This window comes from Aedes aegypti, chromosome 3 (genome assembly GCF_002204515.2).
Source record: "Aedes aegypti strain LVP_AGWG chromosome 3, AaegL5.0 Primary Assembly, whole genome shotgun sequence".
In the NCBI taxonomy this organism is placed as follows: Eukaryota; Metazoa; Arthropoda; class Insecta; order Diptera; family Culicidae; genus Aedes; species Aedes aegypti.
This window is the reverse complement of record NC_035109.1, coordinates 210,003,273-210,027,061: the sequence shown is the minus strand read 5'-3', so window position 1 is coordinate 210,027,061 and position 23,789 is coordinate 210,003,273. Positions and strand designations below refer to the sequence as shown.

The 23,789-nt window shown below is 35.5% G+C and overlaps 1 protein-coding gene across 7 annotated transcripts in view; it reads right to left on the bottom strand.

Annotated features, from left to right (window-relative positions):
- LOC110679171 overlaps positions 1 to 18,606 on the bottom strand; it is a 188,736-nt gene extending 170,130 nt beyond the window's left edge. For 2 of the 7 annotated variants that reach the window (XM_021853263.1, XM_021853266.1), the window contains exon 1: positions 4,143 to 5,047. The gene's annotated coding sequence lies outside the window, so the exon portion shown is untranslated. Of the gene's footprint in view, positions 1 to 4,005; positions 4,109 to 4,142; positions 5,049 to 18,469 lie in introns of those variants that run through there. The other 5 variants (XM_021853268.1, XM_021853269.1, XM_021853265.1 and 2 more) reach the window with 4 other exon arrangements.
- Between the last annotated feature and the right edge of the window lie 5,183 nt (positions 18,607 to 23,789).

Here is a 23,789-nt window from a genome sequence, read left to right as displayed (position 1 = left end):
AAGAAGATGAGAAAATCGGGTCAGTGCTGTATCTTCAAGCTAAAGTAATATCGTATCGAAGGTTTTTTTGCATGAGATTTTTTTTTCCTTTAATGTTAAACTCCAATAAAAAATCTGTCTCAACAGGCAATTCCAAATATCAGTCTGGAATATTCGGAAATCATGTTTGATATACTAATTGCAATAAATAAGCAAATAAATTAATATTTTAAATTTCATTTTCATTTTGCAGCGTTTGGTGGGGCAATGAGAGCGCAAGTCAGTCCAAAGCCGGGGTAAGGGATAGGTAATGGCCGTAATAGTCTATGCGGACCACTTGAACACCATCGGAAAGGATAAGAAGGGTTGGGGTAGGGTATAGGGAATGGAGAAGACTTGACACAGTAATGCGATTAATGCTGCAAAATGTAAATGTGCTGAAAGCAATTTAATTTGAGTTTTGAAGTTTGATTTGACTTATTAAAATTCCAAATAGATCGGCCATTGTACAAGTAAGAAAGTATATGCTGATCGCTTTCTAGAAATTTTATAAACAACAAAATAATAACAATATGAGAGTGATGCTAAGGGCTGCTGATGGCACAATGCGACGCTTTAGGAGATTTTGATACTGAATGAACATTACTATACAGAGCGCAATTTAATCGATGTTGATAACTTTACAAACTTTATCTGTTTTTACACTGATTGACGATGCTGATTTATATAAAAATATTCAAAAAATATTTGATATTAGTTCATTTGTTTATGTGATCTAGGTGTTAATAATGGAAAAATTTTACATACCCTTGATGAAATACTTCCCTGACCAGAAATATTATATTTTGAGCGCCCTTTTCGAAGCTATTCTATCCAGGTATCCATGTACTGCTTTCAATCCTGAAATTATTCTTATTGTGCATGCTCATGCATTATATTAGTGATGCTCATAATCATGCAACAGATAAGAAGGAGAGAAAAAGAGAATATAGGAACAGTGATTAGTAATGAGTTAATTATGTAGTTTTGTTAGAATTATAAACAATTAAACAGCAGTAATGAATAACTTATAAAATTACTTTGCAGCATAGCTGAGCCTTTCGGAACGTAAGACCGATGTATAAAAATAATTTGTTTCGAAATTGTCCGCGTGGTCTTCTAGTGCCCCTATTAGATCAGAATCAGTCATAGACATACATATCGAATGCTCGCCATGACCCTATGACCAACATTTGTATATGTATAGACTTAGCTGATGTGGCTTTTCTAATAGGTAGTTCTTTCACTCATTGATTGTCTTCAAAACCTTGTCAAGTATAGAAAATTGATTTTGTTTCATTTATTACTACATTAAAGCTACATTGTGCTTATTAAGTATTAGGTATTATTTTATGTTTTTATCACTATTGATATTATCAAGGCCAGAATTCCCAGTGAGTGAAGAATTTTATAGTACTAGAACACCATAGAAGATCGCTTAACATTACCTAATCATGGAACGGCTTTTTGCTCTATTATTTTAGGTAGATGCTATTGATCTCCCTTTGCTCCTATCCGCAACCCGGTGCACGCGCCCTGTTGGTTTTCGAAAACCTCGTAGAAGATTACAGACCGTCAATGGCATTCCCAATTACTACCCCACATTGCACATTCAAGGGTCTGATTGTGCTCCTAACCCACCCTCAGTCTGTAATCTTCTCGCCAGTTTGAAATTATATTTTCCCGAAGTGAAAGTAATTTTGATGAGTGATAGCGTAGTGCAGCCCAACTGCATAGTACAGTAGTTTAACCAGAATCTTTAGGTCAGAAGATAAAATCTAAATTTTGTAATAAAAAGGTTGCCATTGCTTTGAAATTTACCCAACATCTAATCAAAACTACTAACAACAGCGATCAATTATCAAAATTCATCGCTCCCTGGAAAATATAATCCCAAGCCCAGGGCAAATAAATTAATATTTTAAATTATTATAATAAAACTATATCTATCTTCAGGGGCTTTCCTTAGCCGAGTGGTTAGAGTCCACGTCTGCAGAGCAATGCCATGCTGAAGGTGTCTGGGATCGATTCCCGGTCGGTCCAAGTCGGGCCGGTGGAAGTGCTCATAATGATATTAAGCTGAGAAGCATGCTTTGTCCAAGTTAGAACGTAACGCCAAGAAGAAAATACCTTTAGACATATGCTTCCATAAATGGATAGATTTAAATCACCAGAACATTTTACGTCACATTCTAAATTCAGAGAAGTTCTTATATTGACAAAAAACGAAAGCCTTCTCCAGGATACTATAAGGACTAGTTTCCGAGTAGACTGATATTCTTGACACTAAATTTTCGTGATGTCTCCAAAAATAAGGTTATTTTTCCAAAACTAAATATTGAAGAGACCATTTAGTTTGATATTGAGTTAACAAAACACAAAATCATTGCAGCAACGGTTAAAGAGACTAGTCAACGCCCTAGTTTAGGTATAGGGAGTCGCATTATATTCTTGGCTTTTTTGATTAACTTGGATAGTGGCGTTTTTTGAAAGCTAGTGAGCTCATATTTGGCCACAATATGCATCGTAAAGAAGTGCTTCTGTTTGCAAAGTTTCAGACAATTCGACCGAGAATCATGGAAGAGACTATGTTTTGCCCCCTACAATCACAGCGAAAGTCCGCATAAATTGCTTACAAAAGAATAACCTCAAAATAAACAAAAAATAAAAGCCAAAATGAAACGAATATTTTTTTACATTCATTTGATAAAAAATACAGTCAGCTTTCCATCCACAACCAGATGCAGTCAACTCTCCATAACTCAATATTGAAGGAACCGTCGAGTTAGGGAACAAGAAACCAGTTCAACTGTGATCCAAGGAATCGCGTTAGCCATGAAAACCAGCTTTTACTATGGTTCTCGTAACTCGATATCGAGATACGGAATATCTAGTAAGGAAGTGTTGACTGTATTTCGTATCTCGATATCGATTTAATACAGTCAACTCTCCATCCATAAGTAGATATTTCGTATCTCGGTATCAATAGTAAAAAAGGCTATCTCGATAGTCTCTTGGACCACAGTTGCACTGATTCTGCATTATAACACGATATCTCCCTAAGTCGATGATCCCTTCATAAAATAAAATAAACACTCTCAGAATGAATACATTAGTGTACATACCATCTTTAAGAACAACACCAGCAACAGAAATCAATTTCTTGGTGTTAAAAAATAGTACTGTTGATCGACTTCCCTTTATTTGATGCACTGTCATTTATAAGACGCACTATCAGATATACGTGAACACTAAAAACATACAAATTACAAGATTTAAAATGTCACATGTTTAGCTTAATCAGAAATATAACATGTGTTACAATGAAATAACATGCTTACGTAACTCAGATTACGATTCTAAATCTTTAGGTTAATAAAATGCTATACATGACTAATCAATTGTATAGTAATAATTGTATCGCAAGAGTACCAGACTATTACTTCAAATATTGAACGAATCACATGTTAGAAGACAGACAGTGACTCAAATCTTTGCCACACGGGGATAGTGTGGCCGTCCACATGGTTGGCTTGGGAATCTAAAATTGCACGTTCTTCTTTCATCAGGCCTATTCACTAAAGTCACAATCCGATAATAAAGTTCGACTCAGAGATCAATCACATGTGAGAAGCAAAAAAAAAGTTGATACACATTAGGCACAAAACAGGAAACCATCCATAAGTCACATGTCTGGGCGGGGAGAGGAATTGCGTACCGAACTCACCCAGCAGCAGCTGGTGCCATCATTCTTCCGCGGTCACTAAAAGGTGATATTACTAGCTATCATGTCATCGTCATCACTGGCCGGTTTGAACCGGATTCAATAGAACCGCGATATTCCACGTCGCCTTCCTTCTGGCCATTAGGAGTTATTAGGTACCAAAAGCCAGCTCAGCCAAGTCACATTTTTTCTGGGGGAGGCCAGCCACGAAAATCACACTTCTCAGCACATCACCGTGTCACATTTTTCGGTTGAAATTGTACCGGATTCGCACTAAATTCCGCAATCAGGTCGAACCGGGTGTTCCGGGATTCACTCTTGTATGCACTTTATCGAGGACGGAATCGCCCGTAAATTTTCTCCCTTTTTGCCCCACAAAACCCATCCATCCATCACTCACTTCATCCTCCGGATCTTGCACTAGAAACGACCCACAGAAATTTCGCCTCGTTTCTTCTTCTGCTTGCTACTGCTACTACTGCTGTTGTTGGTATTGTTGTTGCGTTCTTCTTCACGCGGCCATCCCTCTTCCCTTGCGTTGCCTTGCCAACAACCCTTCTTCACATGTCACCAGCCGGACAATCAATCCGACGTTTTTTTTTCGTTTCTCTTTTAGGATTATGACAAAATTGAACCGGAAAATGCACAAAATAATATGAAATTTTTTTCCGATACTGATGGAACTTTTCCACGTTTGTCTGACAGTCTTCTGCGCTTCGAGAGCCCACCGGGAAAAGAGGAAGAGGAACCGAGCGAATAAACTGACTGACGGTCGTCGAAAACTCACAAAACACTCCGCGGAGCCTTCCTCCGGATTTGCGATCTTTTCCTTTGACCCGATTCCTTTGGCCCTTGAGAGGTCTTCAAGTCCACCACGGATAACCGAGGATCCGGATTACAACACACGCGAAAAATCACAGCAGAAAACGCAGAAATCTCGATTAACTCGTCTTGATGTCGTCGTGTCGATGAACCGCGCTTAGAAGGTGAAAAATTACGTGGAAAAACAAAAACCGTCTCTGCCAAGAGCGCTACCCAAAAGTGCTGAGTGCTGAGATGTACACACACGCGACGGCGGCCATTTTCTTTTTCCGAACATCAAATCGCACTCGGTCGGCTCTCACTTCACTTCACTTCGCACTGCTGCCGCGCGCACTCACACACTCTCTCACTCCCCCATTCTCTCCGGCTCAGCTCGGAGACGACGTTCCGATTCAAGCTTGAATAAAACGAACCAACTTCTTCGCAATGTTTCCCTGGCCTGCTACTTTCCGTCTCCGTTGGCCGACCACTCGTTCGCCGTATACCGTTCATCGTAAACCTACACCAGCATGCCATGCAACATGCCGGAGAGCAGAGAAACCCGCAAGAAGCCACAAAACCCGAAGGGGTGCCAAACCGTTGGAAGTGTTATTGCAACAGCATTATTCAATGTATCCATAAATAAAGCAGCGGAATCATGTCCCTTTTCGTTTCACGAATTAATATTTTGTTCAATAGGATACGGGGTTAGTTTGTCGGTTCCTCAACGTTTCTGGGGCTTTTGATTCCGTCTTAGTTGATCTACTTTTATGCAAATCAAATTTCAAAATTCATAATATTATTCTTGCAATTTCTCATCGTAGTAGGCTGTTTTTCATTACGCCAATCTGTCATGAAACGGCCTACTTTCCTGCACTGAAGAATGCAGTTCGGGAAGTCATTACGCAATTGAAACCAGTGCTGTAAAGATCCATAACGCAACGCTTTCTCATTGCGCAACTGTTTTGAGTTGCGTAATTAATCATAACACAACCATTTTTCAGAAACTGTAAGATGATAGTGAATGCATGCCGATATAATATCTGATACTCTCCGGTGGTCTTCTATGAAATTGCAAAAAAAATTGTACGTTACTCGTTGCAGAACTCGATTTTTACAGCACTCGTCGTAATTGTAATATAGTAGTTTACGGAACAAATTGCAGAATGATGATTTTTACAGCACGAGTCGTAAATATATCCTACAAGGCTTGCCGAGTAGGATAATTATGACGAGTGCTGTAAAAATCAAGTTCTGCAACGAGCTACAGTGGTCCAATTTCATATTCGTACAGGATACTGTTTCCACATCAAGTTAGTTAAAAACTATTAAATGAAGTATTGAGCTACAAATACGTTATCCACATTGAAGGTAATAGGTGTCATCTATTGTTTGTCAATCACAAAATGTTTCCATTTACATTCATCTTTGGATTAATAGAAAAGTATTGAATTGATGTCTTAAATTCACCCAATTCCATATTCGTACACCTACCAAAATTCAAACGCACAACGTTCAAAACTAAATTTAGAAGCTCTATTTGATTACTGAAGTGCTTTATTATGATGTTCAGATGTAGTGAAATACATTTGGACAATTTATTAGCGGACATATATGAAATATAAGTAAAATTATGAGAAATGCCAGTTTTCCAATGATTTTCGCTATAAAATTCAATAATTCGAACAAAAACGTTCATATTTGTCATTTGATCTTATCTATTAATTATATTCGTGAGCTCTGATAGAAATTTAGTTGAAATGTGTACAGTTTACAGAAATCATAAACAGTTTTTATCCCCTTTGAGTTCAGAAAATTGGTGTGCCATAAGTTCAAAACTCTTCTAAAATGATATTTTTAATCAATTTTGAATTTGTCTGTAAAAATAATTTGAACTACTAACTTTATTTTACAATAAAGTACCCTTAACTACGCTGTACATACCTCCACATAATTGATGTCATCGTAATATTCAATTATCTTTGAAATAATATTCAAATTATATTCAAAATAGCACCCTGTTTTGCAATTTATTGATATTATAAAAAAAAACAAAATAACTTGAATGAGCAGAGAGCATTGATATACTATTTAATGGAATATATCCTGTTGTTTTCATCATTTTAAAAAATGTTTGTATTGCGGTTATGGCAATAATATTTATTCTATAAATCTCTATAATCATGTTTGGTAGTAAAATGTAAATTAAAAATTATAATTACGCAATGTTTTGATAGTATTATTAACTATGGATTATGTATATACATTTAGGAGCCAAACATAAAGAAATTGACTAAAATTTTTTGGTTTTGGATTTGCTATAAATTTTATATTACCTAAGATTCAAGAGTATAAGTTGTCGATATCCACTCCTAGCTACTCTAAAACTGATTATAATTTTTTGAAACTTGTGCAATATTCGCAGTTATCTTTCTTAAGGAAGTGATGTTGAAAAAAATGCAATTTATTGTTAGACTTACCGAATATTTTAGCAAAAAAACATGGGAAAACTGGTATTTTTCTTAAATTTTCTTAAGTTTCAAATATGTCCGCATATAAATTTTCCAAATGTATTCTACTGCATCTGAACAACACAACGAAGAGCTTAAGTAATCATCTAGTCCATTAAAAATTAGTTTTGAATGCTGTACATTTCTTTTTTGTTAGGTGTACGAATATGGAATTGGGTCAATCTCAATACTTTTCCATTATTCCAAAGATTTAAGCAAATGAATTCAGTTTGTCATTCCCAAACAATAGATGACACCTATAACCTTCATTATTGATAAAGTATATCGAAGTCCATGCACCATTCAATAGTTTTATACCAACTGCATATGAAAACAGTGCCCCGTACGAAAATGAAATTGAGTCACTGTACGTACAACATTGTTTGCAATTTCGTAGAAGACCACTTGGGGGTATCAGAAATTATATCGGAATGCAGTCACCATTATTTTACAATTTCTGAGAAATTGTTGTGTTATGATTCATTACGCAACTCAAAACAGTTGCGTAATGAGAAAGCGTTGCGTAATGAATCATTACACCACTGGTTTCAGTTAGGTAACGACTATTCCCGCCCAAGTAACAATTTTAGTTTTACGAATTACTTCCAGGGTGCTATAAATAAACGCCCATAAAACCACGGTCAAGGTACTTTTGCCTTCATCGCATCCCCCAAAACCTCTTGTAGATTAGAACGTGACTATAGTATAATAAAAAATACAATACAAAAACAATATAACGTATTGTAACAGTACCATTCAATATATTGGAAATACAATACAGTATATGAAAAACAGGCATTGCATTTCATCCCATCTTTCGATCATCTGAGCATGATATGGATCGAATTGTGAGATATCATCATAGAGCTCTGTGATCGATTTTCTTTCAGTATCTTATGCTCAGATGATCATTTTGAACTCAGCAATCCACGCATTTGATTTACATGGCGAAAACGCACACACTTTAAATGAATACACACGTTTGACAACGGATTGATAGTGAAATGGCTAACCGGGCAAATACTTAGCTATAGCGGAACCCTTCAATCACAACTAAGGTTAGTGAGGAATACTTATTAAAATGAGATCTCGTTTTAGTCTTCATTAACTTTTTAGGATTTGCTACATTTTTCTTTCACCTCTGCAGAAAAGACGGAAGTAAAAATAAAATTGTAATGACATGAAGTAATACAGTTGTTGGAATCAATAAAAATATCTTTAGTTGATAACATGAAGAATTGCTTGTTTTTTTTATTGCAATTCATCTTCATAATTGCACTTTGATATTTGTGATTTATTCATAAAGCATGTACCTTCAGCTTTCCGCATGTACGACTCGCATTAGCTCACGTACCCTGAACAACCGTGGCATTTTGGAATCTGGTCAATTATTTCAAACATGGTTCTTACCGATAACAATTACAATGCGTTTACTCCAATATCCACTGAAACGAAAATTATGTTTGATAGCTGTTTAACTAAATTGACGTAAGCTACGAATTTTCATGAACGCGGTTTACCGCCTAACATGGAATGTTTCGAAACCATCCCACAAGGACACCACGTAGGTGAAGTGCGCTATATATGGCAAGATAAGTAAACAAACTGTTCGTGAAACAAATGGTCATACAGTCTGGATTTCCCTGATTATTGAGCAGCTCAAAACTCAACCAATCACTAAGGGCCGATTTTTTTACCTCAGCTTACGCCATAAAACACCTTTTCTCATATGTGAAACTAAGTTTAAGGCCTAAGCGGTAGTGAAGAAACCGCTTATAAGTGGGTATTCGTTAATCCAATTAAATAGTAGGTATTCAGAAAAACCAAATTCAAGAGAACTTACATAGTAACTCTATGCCAAAACATTATGCCTTTTATTCTCTGAAATACTATTATTTTACAAGAACAATAATGCAAGCCCGACATTGTTGTTCAAACTATAAATTCCAGAAATTTCAGTTTTCGTTGCTTGAAAAGTCAAAGGCTGACCACAATTGTTCATTATTCTAAGACTATTTTTTGCCACTCTTGATTTCCGAACACGACGATATTTTCCAAAACTGCGCTCCAGTCACACGTTGTTAATTCTGTAAAGGAAATGAACAGGAAAATGAAGCATAATAAGAACTGTTAGTAAGGAAGGTAATTTGGGTCAAACCACCAAGCAGCTGTCAAGATTATCTTTTAATGCTCAGGATTGAAAGATGATATCATTCCAGAGCGCTCTTGGATTACAGATAATATCTTTCCATTTTCCGAAGATGATCTTATTCATCAGATGAGATTGCAATGCCTGATGAAAAATGACAATACAATTACAGTACAATATATTGTTTTGAACAGTTCACTGTATGGTATATGAGATTTTTGCAATATAATGTATGGGTGGTTAAGTATCGTAACAATACTGTTGGTTCTCCGGCCAACGGAACTGGATAGCAGAAGAAAGCACGAATTTCCAATTTCTTAATGTTTATTAGCGAGCATTAAAAAATTCCTGAAATTCCATTAATTAGTTCAGCGCAATGAAATTTTATACTCAACTTACGTTTAGTTCGTTTAGCGTTCTTCATGGGCTTTCTTCTCCTACTCCGCTCAAACTATTCTAGCTTTACCAGCTTCACCTAATTAATTATAAGTTTCAATAAATGTAATGTGTCGGATATTAATAGCAAGACTTACGTTACTTCGGACCACTATGGTAATTCGTTCTAAGATATCCGAGATCTGTGATAGGTTAGCTTTGCGAGTTCATAGGTGTTAAGCTATACAACAATAATAATCCTTAAGAAATTACATCCTATATATAGTTCAGCAAATAATTACCTTCCAAGAATTAATTTTAGGACCACATTTAGAGTTTAAGAATAATTATAAGAAAATTTCTGACTATCCAACGTTAAGCATGAGAATGTACACTTTCTACCGACTTTTCTATTTTGCAAATCATCATTCTTCGCATATCGCTTTTGACGTTCGCTTTTCATCATCCGTCATCATTCTAACTGAGTCGGGTTGCTAATTCAATCGATATGATGATGTTGAGGAAGATCGTTCTGCTGAGCCGCGTCGACCGAGGGGTCGCAACAAATACAAATATAAATATTTTCTCATACAAACATTTTGAAAACACAATACGATATAATGTTCATGTATTGTCTTGATTAGCAATTCGTGTATTGTTGTACAATACAAAAACAATTCAACGAACTGTATCATGGTTGCATTCGTCGTTACAGCTAATGTCAAGTAACTTCTAAAAAACTACTTAATTTTATTTTTTGAATATTTTTCACCCAACATTTCTTGCTTTCTGAACTTGTTTTGTTTATTTCTTTCAGCAAAGCTACATAGAAAAAAGCAACAGTTGTTTTATGCGAAAATATGAATTTGACCAAAATTGTAAGGTATAGAACCAATTAAAAACAATACAACCCAAGTAACCACAAGCATTATAACATTGCACGTATTGTACTGCATATCAACACCATTTATGCAACATTGCTTTTATTCAACAAATTTCAAGAGCTGTCAAGCAATAAAGCATTAACCCTACATTACAAATGTATCAATGCACTAACATCACTTTATAAATTGTACTGCTACATTAATATTACTTTATAAGTTGCTTCATTGCTTTATCGTCCTTTTTGCATTAATTTAACTGTAAAAGTGCCCTTTTTCACTTTTAAACTACTTTAATGGTAGGCTTACGGCAATGCAGCTGCATTATATATGCAATTATATAATGCTCCATGGTTTCTTGGGAATGTTCTGTTACAATATATTATATTGTTTTTGAATTGTATATCCAAACAAGAATAATATTGCTTCGACATTCAATTACAATACGCTGTATTGTATCCAATACGTTATATTGTACATTAATGGTTTATTCCATTCACTGAATGATACGTTTTTATCCGGGTAGTTGGCCCACTCTGAAAGAGGCTATGAAGTGTATAGTTATGTCACACAAATAAAGCAAAATAGCATTAATGGTAGCTATTTTGAGGCCACCTGTTCTAGATGAATGTCACTTCATCTTGAAAATGATTTTATCATAACTTCGATCTTGTCGGGTTTATTCCAACGTAAACAAAACAAAATTAGATTGAAAACACGTCTGTGCTAATTTATTTCGAAATGCTTGTTAATTGATGTGACTTATTATCATATGGGGCTCAAATCTTTAGTACCGAGCTAGATTTACTGTGAAATGTACTGAAAAAGAAGTAAAATTGAGTGTACACCCTCTGAGAGTGGTGTATATCAAGTTATTTAGCATTTGCTAAAATAAACCACCAGGTGAAGAACAAACTATATGCAACATTTCTTGATTTGATTGAGCGGTAATAGTGCTTTAAAATATATTGAGTCTGTTTAATCATCATACCGTAACATCCTATGAGCGAATTCATGGAGATAATATGATTCGAAAAATGTGAAATTGTGGCAACCGGAGTGAAATCAACATGGCGGTACCATAATTGGTAGAGTGCTGGGAGGGAGGCACCGATACTACACATGAAATATAGAGCAAAGTTTGTTTGAACTGCAAGATAACTCCAGCTTGCCAACAACAATCAAGGCAGGCTTGGGAAAAATCGCTAGTTTTCTTTTGTTGTGTACTTTCGATCTTTCCTGACAAACATGGAAAAAGGGCCACAGTTTTCTATGCACCAAATATTAATTTTCATTGGGAAAAGTGAAACCATGCGTTTTTCAATACTTTATATTCAATCAGTTGAAAGGTGCTCACGTGACATTACTTGCATTATGTGCATGAATTGAATTTCATTCAATTTTTGTCACTTTTGATGAAATGCGAAAGTGTGTTTTAATCAGTTACGCGCTTTTTCCATGTTAGTCCAATGTTTTAGATCTGGGCTCACAGTGACAGTTCGTGACAGCGGAATCTCGGCTCACTATGACGTACATAAATTTTGTATTGGTTTCTCCCTCCCAGGTAGAGTGTAATCGACAAATGCTGTTTTGTTACCATAAATACACAAAAAAGGGCACACGGCTATGATTCGGCATATGTAAATGTAAAATTGCATTAATAAATGCTGATCGAAGATGATTAAGCTTTTTTTCGCTTTTTATGATAACTAAGCAGCATTCAACAAAGTTTGACAGATTGAGGGTGCTGTTTTGAAAAATAGCCGCAAAAACTATGAAAACCGTTATTAGTTTTGCATTTTTTCTATTAAAAGAAAGCGTTTTTTTAGTAACAACGCAATATTAGTGATGTTGTATCGGTGCGGCGAGCAAAAAATTGCAACGTTTTCAAATCTTAGGAGTCCAAATACTTATTTGAGAGGTAAAAATAAAGTAAGTTGGCAGAAACCAAGCGGAAATCGTGTAGTCTAAAAGCAGCTTTTATGACAACAAGGTGTATTATATGAGTCTTTTATCATGACCGTAACAAATAAGAGTCATTCAAGCAGATTAAATAAGGTATTGTATGCTGCAATAAAGCTGGTTTTGTAGCCACAAAATTTTAACTTTATGTTTTGCCTCTAAAGGGTTTTGAAAACAGCCAAGAGCCGAATTACAAAATATTATCTTTCGGCAACGTTAAATGTCGCCTCTAACTATTATAGCATTCACGTAACTGTCATAAAACATTAATAAATCCACACAAATGCCAAGTTACAGATGAATTGTTACTTGGGCGCACTGCATACTTCAGTGCAGGAAAGTAGGCAGTTCCATGACAGATTAGCGTGATGGAAAACAGTCTATTACGATGAGAAATTGCAAAATATATAAAAATAAATTTACGACTCGTGCTGTAAAAATCGTCATTCTGCAACTTGTTCCGTAAACTACTATTAAAATCTTTAATTTTCAATCTTTTATAAAATTGTGCATTTTTCATTATGGTTCCTTTAAAGTTATCTTCTTCTTGGCATTACGTCCTTATTGCAGTGAACATGGAACAAAGTATTTTTTCTCAGCTTAGTGTTCCGAAAGCTTTCTTTGCTATTTTGCTTTCGAATATCTCATGGCAGGCACGATGATACTCTATGCCCAGGAAAGTCAAATTTCCATTACAACAAGATCATGGACCGGCCGAGAACCAAACCCAAACACCGTCAGTTTAGCTTTTCCTCGTAGCCACGGACTAAGGAATGCCCCTTCTGAACTTATAGGAAGCCAGATCCTATTATTGGCACTTTTGATTCATTGCGGCATTGGGGTTTCTTGAATTTTACATAGCTCATATTTAGCCACAGTATGAGCCGTACTAGTGTTTCTTATTGCAAAGATTCATAAAAATTCGGCCGAGAAAAAAACCCCAAAGTGGGTCTTGGAAATGCCCAAGTAGCTCTGCACCCTACGGTATGATTATTAAGGACTTCGTCAGGTTTCTGTTAGAATCTATGTTTGTGTAATTAAATGAAGAATAATATACCATCTTTTATTATAAATGTTTCCAAATTTTATCATTTTGCTGATGACGAATAAATAAATAACCATTTCTATTGATGGATATATTTTTTTGGGAATATGCTTCCATTGGAAATTACTGAGGAACAAGTGCAACACTCACAGAGTTCATGCGAATAGAAAACATTTTCATACATTAGAAGCATAGCAGCAGGAAAAAATGCCTTTTGCTCTCGTGTTCATGTTCATTTTTTTTTAACAAACACAACGATCACTAGATTGATCATGATTTAGTCACTTTTAAAATGTTTGACAAACAAGCATTAACGATTTTCGACTTTAAAGTACCACATACCACTATGAAATTTAATACAAGTCTGAATAAATGCTTAAGAATTATGCTTATGGTGCATTTCGAAACACGGAATAGTTATATTTTTGGACATATACTGATGTTGCGCCACTGACGAGAGCGATGATTTTAGACAGATAGTATTTATATAACTTTCAAATAATTAAAAGCATTAAACAATTGCACTAATTCAATAGAGAATCAACATTGCTAATGCAAGTAAGCCCTTAGGTAACAACTATTAAGACATGACGCATTGCAAGAGCCTTAAATTACCGCATATTTTATAATTGTTCCAGTCTTGCCTGTTTGCATTTCGTCGACAAATGTTTCGTGACACACTAAAGGGCGAGCGTTTAAAGCACTATAGAAGCCATACTTTAAGCTAAGCTTTGATAAAACGAGACAAATGTTGGACGGTTTGTTGGCAATTCGATGCTCTACAAACTCAAAAACTTTACAATAATAGTATGTATAACATATTCGTTTATTCACCAGAATGCATTGTTTTACGTCAGCTACTGCAGAAGATAGATTTGTTTAAAAATTTGATATTATTACCTATATCCTGGAGCACACAGAATTTTCTCCAAAACAAATTTATATTTAATAAAGACTTAGCCTCTTGAATTATTTTCTGCTTCTCGGTAAGCGTTCCGAGTTCATGGCGAAAACTTTCTTAAGTTGTATATTTTAGTTTTAAACCCTTTCGAGTGCCCATCAGGTGTAAAGGATTAAAATAAAATAACCGTCTCATCGACCAATAAACGAACCAACGATATCGCGTCACAATGCTTCCTTTTTGTAATGCTTTTATATCTTGAGATTTTGGAATCGTATATGGTACAGATGATTAGAACGTCTACACTTAAACGAATCACCAACAGCATCAACAATCCAAGTTTGTATTACGCTTCAATGAAACGAAGTCAGAATTGATGTATTAAGAAACTGTTTTGTTTATTTTTGAACGCATGCAATAAACAAACAACGAATTTAGCACATGTTTGCACAGCGAAATTGTATGCGAGATTCGACTGTGATAATAAGAAATTTGGGTTGAGTCTAAATGGGTGCAAAAAACGCAATATGAAAAGTTCTGATTTTCTCAACTGATCAGATGGTATCCCTAGCGACAACTGCTTTTTCAGTTTTGACTTTTGCACAAATTTTACTTAGGCCTTAAGCAAGTTGGATGGACGAATGGGCCCAAACAACAATGAGGGTTAAGTCAAAAAATGACCATGGTTAGCCACACGACATGTAGAAAATTGCAGAATTTTATGAAGAATTCGTCAGAAATATCTTCAACTATCTTAGGTAACAGGTCTTAGTTTTGAAGCAAGTCTCTGAAAAATGATTTATAAATCTAATCATGGTGATAGCTTAAAAGCGTATTTTTTTTTTAAATGTTTATCTGCAATTTGAAGCACAAGAAATAATGAGTATTAATTAAAAAGATGCCCATCTAACTGCCGATAAATTTTAAGGTCAAACATTTTACTGGTATTGTCAAACAATATGATACGAAAAATGTCGCAAACTATCAGTGAATCATTTTGCAAAACGCAATAATTTATTAATCTTTCTTCAGAAATTGTTCAGTCGAAAATACAGGGTACCCCCGTTGTTTTGATCACTTTCAATCTGAACACTTGCTCCCCGTTATTTTTGTTTTTTTGTTTTCAAATTAAAAATGGAAAAGCAAAATGGAAAGTCGTGAAATGTAACGCAAAATCAAAACAATACAGTTAAAGGGATAACCATGGTTGCTACAACACGGCTTAAGGGTGCCTAAAAGTACAAATTAAAAATTAGTCCCAATGGTTTGCATGAAATATCGTTCAAATTAGCGGGGCTGCACGGTACTTATCCGACAACTTTTTTATTTACAATACTCTCAAAAATCATAAGTTATTTTTGTTTTCACATCAATGCATCCTAAATGTCTTTTGAAAACTGTTATTCCAAAAGATTCAATATTTTACTTCTTCAAATCTTCAAAAGAATAAGTCGGCTATGCTATTTCAGAGAGCTTCAACAATTTTCTCTGTAAAAAAATAATGACTTGCACAAGAATATTCTACCGACAATATCAACTGTATAGTTGATCAAATAGAAGCATGTCTTTCTATTGTAAAATATAAGTTGCGTAAGTTCAAAACTACAAGTTTAAAGGTACAGTATTTTATTCACCCGCGATTTCCGTGATTTGCGGCATAAATTCATGACCCTGTAAATCTGAGAACGATGAAAATTATTATACTTCCGGTAGAAATCAAGACAGACACTTATTTGAAATTATTGTTATCTCGGGTCCCGGGCGTCGCAGCTAATGTGTGAATAGTGCGCTGTTTTCATAAAAATCGTAAGAATGCAGCACCACATTAATTAGCTGATTTCAAAATGCAGCGAGTTGAGGCGCGTCGCGAGTCACCCTGACGCGATCCGGTTTGATGGCGATGCAACAATATATCGAGGGAGTCTAAACGGAGGGAAACCCGCAATCATGTTCCTATATGTTTCATATGTTTTCCAGTTAGCTGTTAAATAATGGGACAGGGGAAGTGATTCACCCAGAGTGAATTTATAGCAGAGAAAAAGAAGATTTCGTATGAAAATTAACAGGAAAATTAATGACAAGTTCATCCACTTCTCCTGGCCTATTGAATGTGGAACTGATAGGACTGCAAATAGATTCATAGGAAATTTGAATTGTAACAGGTATCAATTGAGAAAGAATTCCTGGAAGACGTAAAACAAGTACGGTTATCAGAATATTGAATTGAAAGGAATCCTGAAGAACACACGTCAAATAAAGGGTATATTTTATTAGTCAAGTCGATCAAAACGTTACTGTCGACCAAAAATTTTGCTCGATACGATTCTTGTAACTCGAGTTTTTCGACAGTTGCCACTTTATGTAACAGGATTCCTTATTTGTACAATTCAACGGACTTTTCTCTCTTTTACTACCTAACAGAATTGAAAAGATTTATAGAATAAATATTATTGCCGTAATGGCAACAAATACGTGTTTTGAAATGATGAAAACAATAGGATATATTCTAGTAAAAAGTATATCAGTGCTCTCTGCTTATTTCAGTTATTTTAATTTTTTCTCATACAATCAACAAACTGCAAAATAGGGTCCTATTTTAAGTATAATTTGAAAGTGAATTCAAAATTAATTGAATATTAAGATAACATTAATTATGTGGAGGTATGTACAGCGCAGGTGGGTACTTTTTTGTAAAACGAAGTTCATAGTTCAAGTTCTTTTCACAGACAAGTTCAAAATTAACCTTTACCTGTTGTTTAGAATGAAACGACGACACAACATTTTTTTTTGAACTCAAAAGGAACTCACCTTTATAGAACGAAGCTACAACTCGAATTTTCAAGAGCACAAGTCTTGAGAACCAAAAAGCGCTCCGCGTTGAAAATTTACCCCATTGCTCACCACCAGCAAACAAGCAATTTGATTGGACGGAACGGTAGTTAGATTCTCCAGTCTTGTGCCTTTGTGTAAATTCAAAGTTTGGCTTCGTTTTATAATCCCCGTAAAATCTGTTTATGATATCTGTAAACTGAATTAATTTCAACCAAAAATTTTTCAGAGCTCACGAATATAAAAAATAGATTGCATCCAATAACAATAATTAACGTAATTCTTTGAATTATTGGATTTTATAACAAAAATCATTGAAAAACTGTCATTTCTCATAATTTTACCTAAGTTTCATATATGTCCGCCAATAAATTGTCCAAATGTACTTTACTACATCTGAACACCATAATAAATCACTTCAGCATTCAAATAAGGCATTAAAATTCAGTTTTGAATGTTGTACGGTTAATTTTTGATAAGTGTACGAATATGGAATTTGATGAATTTTAGACATAAATTTAATACTTTCTAAATAATCCAAAGATGAAGAACACCTAATTTGCTTGGGTAAAAGGCAATCTCTTTATAACGTAGCACTAGGGGTCTTTCTTTGCCGAGTGGTTAGAGTCCGCGGCTACAAAGCAAAGCCATGTTGAAGATATCTGGGTTCGATTCTCGGTTGGTCCAGGATCTTTTCGTAATGGAAATTTCCTTGACTTCCCTGGGCGTAGAGTATCATCGTACTTGCCATACGATATACGAATGCGAAAATTGCAAATTTGGCAAAGAAAGCTCTCAGTTAATAACTGTGGAAGTGCTAAAAAGAACACTAAGCTGAGAAGCAGGCTTTGTCTCAGTGAGGACGTAATGCTAATAAGAAGAAGAACGTAGCACTTAGGGCTGCAATAGCATTAAGGTTAAGTAAATGAGTAACAATGAAATGCAATAAAAGAAAAAAAATTAAAAAATAATTTACTCAATTAACACAGATTGAACCCATTAAATTAAATTTTAGTTTACGATCCGTTAAAAATTAAAATCAATACTTTTCTGATCAAACAGTAACACCCATCTGGCAGCACTGCATCGGTGTCGGCAATCCAGCCATCGAGTCGATCGAGCCAGCGAGCATCTGAACAAGTTCACCGTTTCACCGATAGACGGTGCATAAGAATTGAAAACGGTTACGCCGACCGATGTTCAAGCCAATTCGCAGTAAATCAACACCAATCCTATTGGAAAATATTGTCCACCATTTAATAACTAACACTTACCGTTACTTTTGTGCACGAATTTCCAAATCAAGCTGGATTTTGTCCACTTGGCCAGTCCACTTTACACCGGGGCACCGTTGAACATTTTGCAGCGTAGCAACTTTCAATGCGAAATGGCTGACATTTTACTCCACACAATACTCGACGAGTCGAAACGCACACCATTCCGCCGCTTGCTTTGCTCTCTGTGCACTCTTTGCCCACAGCTGAACACGTGTTTGTGAATCTCTTCTCTTTCCATATCCGCACACGGCATGGCTAGCTGCGCTCGACGTAGAAAGGGGTCGTCCGCTGATTGCGTGGATGTTTACGAGAGAAGTTTATTTTTAGAATGGGAACAAACCGACACGTAACTAACGGTCGCGCACCGACTGTGGTGTTGTCCGTTCATTTGCTCTCTCGCTCTGGCTAACGGTGTTCGTTGTTGCTCTCTTGCTCTGTTGCATGCGTTTTGTCGTTGGTTGCCTTTCCTCTCGCACCCTTCCACCGAGACCGTTTCCATAATTTCGTATTATTATAATTTTTGTGAATAGAGAGAAGACTTCGTAATGAAGAAAAAAAAAACAAAAGAATGAAAGAGCGCCCGTCATTCATTCATCTAGGAGTGCGGATGGGCTGGACTTGCCGGCCGTACCGTATTGGCACGTATTGGTCGTTGCGTTGCATCAAAGATCTTATCGTTTCGTTTCTGATTGTTATGCATAAAATAAGGTGGAATATATTATTTTTACTTAACACCGGACATAATCAATAATTCTCGATCAGATTCTGAATGCCCTCAAAATGTAGGAGACAGCAAAAACCTTTAAATATTTGTAAGAAGATGTCTATATTTTTCCTTAATTTTAAAATTATCCTATTAGCTATCATCAGTTCTTATTATTTGAGAAGCTTTTTGACCATTGGCGATCTGGCTATAGCTATAGAAACCATTTCGAAACATTTGTTTTTGCAATTTCTCATCGTAATAGGTTGGGTTGGTTGGTTGGTTTGACTTTATTAACGAGATTTTTAGCCCTGGGCTAGTTCATCTCGGGACCAACGGCTTTACTTACTTCCCTTCCGAAGGAAGTCGTCACTATAACTTTTTACGTCATAAGTGACTATCGGTGCGGCCATAGTAACGCGTCCGCGTCCGCGAACGCGATGCGATCAAAGGATTTCCTGTTGTTGATATTCTGCTTTGCGGGCTCGCACACGCGCACGCATCGCTCGACGCGTTTACTATGGCAGCGCCCTATGTCGGGGATGGGATTCGATCCCAGGTCCTCGGCGTGAGAGGCGAGTGTTCTAACCACTACACCAGGTCCGTCCCAACGTCGTAATAGACTGTTTTTCATCACGCCATGAAACGGCCTACTTTCCTGCACTGAATCATGAAGTGTTGCATCAGACATTACGCAACTGATTTCAGTTATTATGCAACGGGGTTTCATTACGCAACTGCTTTGAGTTACGTAATGAACCATTACTCAATAATTTTCAGAAATTGCTAAATAATGGTGAATGCATACCGATATGATTTCTGATGCCTTAAAGTGGTCTTCTACGATATTGCAAAAAAAAAAAAAGTTGTACGCAACTCGTTGCAGAACTCGATTTTTACAGCACTCGTCGTAATTATCCAACTCGGCAAGCCTCGTTGGACAAATATACAACTCGTGCTATAAAAAATCATCATTTTGCAACTTATTGCGTAAACTACTATTTTGCTATTCCCTTGCATATCAGCCTATACTTTTTAATCAATTTCTGAAGAATGTTGTGTAACAAAAGTCAAGAGATCCGTAATAAAAAAAAACGTTGCGTAATATCAATTACGCTACTGATTTCAGTTGCGTAATGACTATTACAACACTGCATGATGCAGTGCAGGAAAGAAGGCCGATTTATGACAGATTGGCGTGATGAAAAAACCGACAATTACGATGATAAATTGCAAAAATACCTACTTTACAATTATGAAGTGCTATTTCAACTATTCAAAGTGCATTATAAATAAATTTGCCAAAACAAGGACTACTTTTCGACAAACCAATGTGCTGCTGTTTTTAAGCATTGCGTTTTATTAGCTTCTATTAGACCGTTCTATAGGTTTTAACTGAAAGTTTCTTAGTCATTTGATCAGTTTTGTATATACACGGAAGATACAAGAAGATATTTAATATCCTGGGAAGTCGAGAAAATTTGCCACTTGAATAGATTTTCGACCGACAAGATTCAAGCATGTTCTCCTTAGCATGATTTTGCTGAATAGCAACATGTTTTCTGCTATCTGCTATACTTCTTACCGTTGTGATAATTTTTGAAATATTTAATAACTAAGTTCATAAGTATCGCGATAAATGCCTTAGGGTTACAGATGAAGTTTCTAGGTAATTGCTGAAAATCGAGTATTTAATAGAATAGAACAAATCTGTCTACTTAAGATGACGGAATCTGCTTCGGGCTTTTGATACCAATTTTTTTATTGATTTCTTTATTAGTATTATTCCAAATATTACATTCATTTCTTATATCTAGGTGTTCTGTGTTATGAGACAACACTATCATCCTAATTTGATAAAACAAATTTAAGATTTTATTAACATTTTGTTAACAACATATTACATTTCATTTGCCGTAGCAGTTCAGATTTTTTACAGGTGAGTTGATTTCACCTGCTTATAAGAGAAGAAAAACATGTTTTCAACATGTTACAATTTTACAAACTTAATAATGGCAAGCCCGCCCAACGTTTCTGAATCGCGGGCCAAATCTCAGAAACTATATTGTGAAGCGGGTCAGGAATTATTGAGGCACCCCAACAAACATTTTTGCGTAATAAGAGTTGAACAAATCACTCTTAAGTATATTTCGATTGAATAAACTATAATTCAGCTACACACTTAGAAAATATCACCGACTCCGGTAATTTTTTTACCGAAATATAAACCGCTGAGCGGTAAACTTAATAATAACCGAACAATCCGTAATTCAAATCAAAACACAGCTGTCAAAATATTACAAATCGTTCGGTAACGATTTGTAACGTTCATTCAATTACCGAACGCATTGTTCATATTTGCAGGCAGTCAGAATTGGATATAGGATAATCAAAAATGAAAAAAAAAAAATAATAATAATGGCGATGTATTGTGATGTATAAAGAAATGATCGAAGTCATTTCAAGATCATTTCGACATGTTTAATTTTTAATAAATATTTCACTGTTAGCGATTCTACCATCTAAAGTAAGTTGCAAATTCTGCTGCAATTGAATAATCCATTGATTATCCACTATATGCAACAGTCCTGCGGGACGTTTGCAGCTATTCGCTCCTTCTAGCGAACAAAACTGGTGCCGCCGATTCTGTCTTCGATGGGTCAACTTCCATCTACAAAAATAACTATTCTTAGTATTCTGTAGTAAATCTAATTTGATTTATTTACCTTGATCTATTCTACGATGCCTGACACTGTTCTTTTTTTCTCACGGTACCTTTATTTTTGCTTACACAAATAAACATGGCGGTTAAAAACACAAGTTACCAATTGTTCGGTAAAGCACCGTAGCACTAGGTACCGAAGTACGGTAAACTTTTAATGGCTACAGTGAATCTAAATGGTTTACAAGTTTTCCGGTAAATAAAATGACGACTTCGGTGAAAACAAACAAATATTCTTTGAATTCGCCTAATTGTGAACGTTTTTTCGGTAAAGCTCGTTTGAAATACCGAAACATCAGTTGAATATTTATTTACAATACGCTTTCGGTAACAAAATTTACCAAACAACGAAAGAAAATCTAAGTGTGTACAAATGTTTGTTGGGACTAGCTTAAATAGCATGTTCGTAGAACTGAACAAAGGCCTGTCAGTTGAAAAGGTTTCTCTTAAATAATTTGGAAAAACAGAATTGCTGTTGAACATTTTCATGAAAATTCTGTAAAAATCTCTCTAATGAGGTGTATGAATCGCTCGTTGAACTGTGTGATAGTTTTGCCCGGGGTACTGTTAAAAATGTGCTCAGGATTATTTCAAAATGTAGCCCAGAAGTCGTTGAAAGTGCTGCGATGGGGTTTATCATTTTAAAAATCAAACTTAAAATTCTGTCAGTAATCTGAAAAGTATTCTAAACATATTATTCTGACCTCCTACAGAATTTTATGAAAACCATATACCAGATACTGGGGGAATCAGGCCTCGTGAGATCCTTTAACATGACTCTGCTAGAATTGTGCCTAGGCCTCCGTCTAACTTTGGGAAAATGCTGTTAAGCGCAAATCCTTCTCATAATTGTATGATATTTATGCCCAGCTTTCTGTGAAAATCCAGCTTATGATTCAAAGCTCTTATGTTTAATCAGATTGGTCTTTTTATAACACTTTTATTCAAGTTAAAATGCAGGGCCTGATTTACAAGCCCCCTTCACAGTTTTGTGGGGGCCTTTTTCCCAGAAAACTATTCTGATACTATAAAAAATGAAACAAAATTTCCCTAATAACTTTTTACATATTTTCTGGGTAAGCTTCTTATTACCAAATATCGGTATCGAACAGCTTCAAAAATATCATTGAAAAAAAAAAATTTGAGACTTGGAAACGAACCGAGAATTATTTTCTTTGCTTATTAATATATTTATATTTCATATGTTTTCCGCATGTTTTTGGGTTTATTCATGCACCTTAAATAATTTTTAGTGATCATTTGGTAAAACTAGAGTACACTGATAAAAATCTACACGTTTGATTCGTGTGTTTAAAATTATGGATCGATTCATGAACGTCTATATCGATTTGTTGTGATTTTCTTACAAACTTCATGTGTGTTCACAAAACGCGACGCGAGACAAGACATAACACTTATAGTTCTTACTATCGTCAAAAAGTTTTAAAAATTACCTTTCTGTCGACCGGTTTCATGTGTGTTACACATTCAATTCTTCAGTTTTGCTTAATGAACTGATTCATCAACCAACAACATGAATTCCATAGATTTCCACATAAGTTCCTGAAGCTTTCCATTTCAAATTCGTATGCGTCAACCTATGGGTGCATAGATCATCATCCAACACGGATTCAGTGTATTGAACTTATCGTTATCTTGTGTCATGATCATCACGTTCAAGTTGGTCGATTAGAAATCGATGAGCTTGCTGTCGATTTCCGTGTTCTACATTTCTAAATTGTTAGTGATCAAGCTAAAAGATTCAAAGGAAAATTTGCAAATTCGTTTTTCTTTTTATTAGTGTAGATGTCCGAGTGAAGATGAGGAGTTCATTCTAATTTTCCATAAATAAAATGCATTACTTCCAGCATTGGATATAATGTATGGTGTTA